The following is a 6,067-nucleotide window of genomic DNA, read 5'->3' on the forward strand; positions in this document are numbered from 1 at the left end:
GGATTACAAAATCAAATACTATTTAAAATGAAATGCACTTCAACTATTTGAAACATAGTGTAGAAAACTGTGAATACCATAGGATAAACACAAATATAAAAATCGTTCATTATGGATTATCATTCATACGAAATGGTAAACATGCGTTAATACGCATCTCTTAAATTGTATACATATGTTTTCTTTTTCAATTAAAAAAATCCGTCTTTAAGTTTCAAAAACAAATGCAATCAAATAATTATATAAAATGTGAATGGATTCAGAACTGCCATATTTTAAAATGCCACTAAAACACATACACTATTATTTTTTGCATGTGTCGTTAGGTAAATGTATTTGTGATTGAAATAAATGATTTAATACTTAAGAGCAAATATCAAATGAAGTTACTATTTTTCACACATTCAATTGTCTTTGACTTTGTCTAAAAACCGACATCAAAAATCGTATTATTATTCAATTGATATAATCATCCCTTACCATATTTTATAAGATCTTTTTAACAAGTTAGCCCTCTGCAGATTACCGGAATGGTTTTATTCATAAACATCTCAAACACGCTCTTAGCAAAAGTCATTTAAATTTGATGAAGAAGTTAGTGATACTGTGCTTCAGAAATCACTATCAAACAAGCAATGCGTGTTTACATATGAACATTAAAAGTTTACAAGTATGAATTACCTATAAACATAATATGAAATGATATAATGCTTTCGTCAAATAATACATAGACAGTGTATACACATACTAACTTAGACATGACAGTTTAAGTAATAAGTGAAGTTTCCTCTGGATATATTTTTTTTTACACAAAAGACCGATAAAATCATTGTCATAACTATATTAAATACTTAAAAAATCTTTGCACCTTTTTTGTAAAACTACTCGACTGAGAATGTAAGAATACTGAGTCATTGTATGTTTCCCGTATGCGTAAGCAATTATACAACTTTTTTAGAACTTAACATTTGCTATTACTAGTTTGCCTGTCATAAAATATGTTGTAGTGAACGTATTTGTTCCTTCCTCGTTGGTAGGTTTAAAAAACACTAATAACTTTATGCATAATAGACTGAAGTTAATGAAGTAATAGTTGAATACATAATACATCTTAAAGATTATACCATATATTTTAACTCTATAACAATCTACATGTTTATTGTTAAACACAACCCCAATGCGATACGTATTGATTGCTTTGTTCCTTTTTGTATGTATATTGAAACTAGACGATGTTATGCAGATTTAATGACAATTAAATTGACAAAATAATTTTCTACATACTTCCATTGAGACGAATACGGAACATGTCGGAGTCGATGTCAAATCCAGTTACAGTTGATACCTTATAAGCTGCTACTCTCATTTCTTCGCAGCTTGCGAACAGATTGCCAGCACGGTGAGCAACAGTACTTCGTCATTCGAAAATTTAGTGATACGGCTGTAAAAGTTTTCTTAGACGCTTCCGGTCAGATATTTAATTACATATGCAAACATTAAATTCTTAAAATTGATAAATATTAACATTTGAACTAAAAAGAACAAAGAAAAACAAAAATTAAATTAAAGAAAATTTAAATTACTAAGTAATCCTTAACTGGGCTCAAACCACTGAACCTTGGAGTAAAAATTTACCACGTCAACCACTCGGCCATCCGTGCTATTTTAACGAAAGGTGTATTATATACTTTACATAAGCATTTCAGGTTAAATCACAACAAATAACGATAAGAACAGAACTCTCCAAATAATTCAATCGTTTCGCGTTTGAAACGCTTTATAATGTTCAGGTTTTTAAATCGTCAAAATATGCATATGTGGCGGTGCGGTCTCGTTCGCTTACGCAAGTGAACCGGTCACGGTACGGTTACGAGTTATGTAACTTTGTAGACACTTATGTAATACGGAAATACTTATTTGACGTACTCTTATTTCCGGTCAGGATAACACTACTGACTGGTTGTCTGTCTATTAACTAAAGGCGTCCAGTCAGATACGCCTGGATGTTCTAAATTCATTATTCTAACAATCAAAACCAAAGCAGCGTAATAGAAAATAACTAGCTTTTATTCTATGAACTATTCATGTAATAAAGCTACATATTCACAAATGTCCTTAAGACATGGCGGTAATGTGACATTATGAAACAAAGCAAAATTGTGTTGATTAAGAGCCAGCTAAGTCTGAAGTAAAAAAATCTGTACAGAAATAACACTAACTGATACTAAAATGGCAGTCAGAATGAAGAGATTAAAAACCAAGTTGAGAATGGCCAAAAATTGTGGCCACATAACTGTAACTTACTGCCTTCAACTCAAATAAAAAATAGTATATCTTCCAGAAAATGTCAGAAAATCTAGAAAAGGATCCAAAAAAGATAGTAAACAATTTACTCCAATAAATTTAGAAACAATTTGTGGAGTGTGGGGAAACTCCAGTGAATTAATGGAAATTACTGATAACTTTTTACTAAGATTATCTCAAACTAAAAAAATGAAAATTTCCTAAGTAAATGTTTGCAAAAATTATATAAGTATTGATAAGAATTTTGGAAAAATATGCCAAAGTGTCTTGATGCTGATTAATTATTTAATTATTCCCACCTTTCTTCCAATGAGATCTTCAGTTTTCAAGAGAGCATCAAGAAGTGATTAAATCAGCCATAACAGCTTTTTATACAGTTCTGAGAGCACTGGAAGAACAGTCTATTTTTTTCCTCACAACAGTCCATTTACAGACATTTTGATTGGTTAAAAATATAATCTCCACTCATAGACTTAAAATATAATAAAAACAATTAAAATCAACAATGCTATTTAAATTGAACATAACCAACATACTTCTAATAAAATATGCAAGCTCCACATGAATTCAGTTAGGAGTTTTTCTCAAAGAAGGCTTATCAGTTAAGGTAGTTCCAATTATTGATTAATTTGCAACACACTGATAACAAATGTGATAAAACAATTAGTATAGATTTACACAAGAAAAATACAACTTAGCCAAAAATGTCATTATATTAGAAGAATATCCATTTGAAGTATAAGACCTTAAAGTGTTTTGAAACCAAGGGGTATTACAAATTTCAGAGCTGATCTAAAAATAGATTAGGGAGCCTGAGTCAGCAGGTTAAACCAGGTAGATAAATACTGCAAACTTATGTACAGGTTGTCTTTCTTTTAACTATCTCTTAGTTGATAGGGTTATCATAAGTGCTGATGACTAACTGTTAATTATGAAAAATCTGTGTTATGTTAATAGTTATGAAAAATGACATCATAAAGTTAAAGTTACATAATAATGACATAATAAAACTAAACTTGACTACACATATAAATATAATGGGCATTTTAGAGCAAGGTTAATGTTCAGTATTACTGTTTCCGATCAAATTTCATAACTAAAAAATGTGTAAATCTGAAACATGTTTTTTTTTCAATTTTGTAAATTTACCAAAACGAGAAAAGCTCTCTAAAAAAGCAATACTTTTAAGATAGTTCGTTGTCTTTTTTTCAAAACCAGTGCTATTGATTTTATTAAATGTTTTAAACATGTAATGTCTAAGAATTGTAAAAGGTGGCTCACATACCAATTGCAATTTCTTTAAACAAAATTGTATTTATAATTCTTAAATGTTCATAAGAATACCTGTTTTATTACTTAACCAACTAACAATATGAAATTGTAATAAACGATGCTTCCCCGTTGTATATATAACACATTTCCATTATCGAAATATCAATATATGAATTTAAATGCATTCCAAACGTAAACATATCATCATTCTCAAAATTTATCAGGAAAGAAAATCGTATGGGGTCCGGGAAATCAGGTTATCGATAAGCGTATTGCTTTTGTAATACCGTCGGAATACTACTTATAACGCCGATTGTCTTTTTTATAACATTTCGTGTTGAGGCGCAAAATGGTTGCTAAATTAAAAAAAAATGCTGCAAACCAAATTAACACCATTTTAAAATGAATACAAAGTCTGTTTGGTTTCTGTTTATGCATACTAAATATTTGTCAACGTATTTCACATTCGTACGTGAAAGGTACGGTACTTACACTATAGTTTTATCTTTCAAGGTGGAGAAAGTAAAAAGTGTTTGCCTTCATTTTCAGGACGTACCAAGGTCGGCGATACTTTAGTAAACAAGAATAAAACCACATGACGCAAGAGATGCCTGAGGTCAAGGTGTTGCGATAAACGAATTAGTGGTTTTTAAAGAAGTTATCTGGTTTCAAGGTTTTCTTCAAAAGGCAAAAACGAACGACTATCAAGATATCATATACCACAATAATGTTTTCATTAAAGGGGCCTTTTCACGTTTTGGTAAATTGACAAAATTTAAAAAAGTTGTTTCAGATTCGCAAATATTCGCTTTAGTTATGATTTTTGTGAGGAAACAGTAATACTGAACATTAACCATGCTCTAATATAGCCATTATATGCATCTTTTGACGATTTAAAAACCTGAAAATTATAAAGCGTTGCAACGCGAAACGATTTAATAATTTGGGGAGTTCTGTTGTTGACGTTATATTTTGTGAAACTAAGAGGATTGTTTATATATAGTATAAAAAACCTCTTGCATTGTGTGCGGAAGGATGGTCGAGGGGTAACATGGTAGACTTTTTACTCCTTGGACTCCAGGGGTCAGTGGTTCGAGCCCTGTTGAGGGTTACTTTTTTTTCTTTTTTTAATTTTATTCTTGATTTTTTTACCGGAGCTTTTTAGACCAAATGTTACATTGATCAATATAAATTTAATGACAAACTTCAAAACATGCCAAAAACTGTGAAAAGGCCCCTTTACACTACTCGATTAAAAATGACTGGTGTTATACTGGTAATATCTAGAAAGATAAAATGCACAAAGCCAGAAAATTCTAACTATGTTTACATTATATGTTATAATATATAACAATTACATTTGCCCGTCACGTTGTCGAGTGATAAAATATTGACCTTGAACCAATCACAAGGTAAATGAGTTTGGAATTACAACGGCAAGATATCCATGTTTAAAATTAGTTGTTGACACTTTGGTCTGGGAGTTTGTGACATCAATTAAAAAATATCGTATTTGTATGCATGGGGTTTGTTTTTGTATACTAGAATTCGGGATTATATATAAGTGCAATTGTCTGTAAAATACATAATAAATAAATAATACATAATAAATATTGTGGTTGTTATATTTTGAGCTTAAAGCCACACACCATAGTTGGCATAGTAAATTTTATTATAAATAAGAAACATATGTTTATCTATGCCAATAGAATATATCTGGTGGTTAAAAGGTAGAAATCCGTCTTTTTGCGCTTTAAAACTTAAAAATAATCGCGTTTGTCGAAATGGACGTATACGTCTAGAAATTTCTACTTTCGGTTTTAAAAGCGGTACCGTTTGAAAAATAATAAATAACTTGCTAACTAGGCTATAGATTTAATTTTATCTATGCCGATAAAAATATATCTGGTGATTACAAGATACCGTCTTTTTGCACTTTAAAACTTAAAAATAATCGTGTTTGTCGAAATGAATGGACGTATACGTCTAGAAATCCTACTTTCGGTTTTAAAAGCGGTGCCTTTTGAAAAATAATAAATGAATTGCTAACAAGGCTATACATTTAATTTTATCTATGTCAATTAGAATATATCTGGTGGTTACAGGGTAAAAATCCGTCTTTTTGCGCTTTAAAACTTAAAAATAATCGTGTTTGTCCCAATGAATGGACGCATACGTCTAAAAATCCTACTTTCGGTTTAACAGCAGTAACGTTTGAAACATAATAAATTACTTGCTAACTAGGCTATAGATTTAGTGACAATTGTGCACACTTTCAAATTGCATCTGTATGTACTGATGAACATGTATTTCATTTCAAAGTCAGAGGCAAGGTGTGTGGCTTTAAGCCACTTAGCATACAAATAAGAAATAATAATATTTACAATAAGGTATAAGTCAATTATAAAATAGTTTAACAATCATGTTTTCATATTTATAAATGAATATCCAATCACGTGGCTACATAATACATTATCATTTACTGCATACC

This window comes from Dreissena polymorpha, chromosome 3 (assembly GCF_020536995.1).
Source record: "Dreissena polymorpha isolate Duluth1 chromosome 3, UMN_Dpol_1.0, whole genome shotgun sequence".
NCBI lineage: Eukaryota > Metazoa > Mollusca > Bivalvia > Myida > Dreissenidae > Dreissena > Dreissena polymorpha.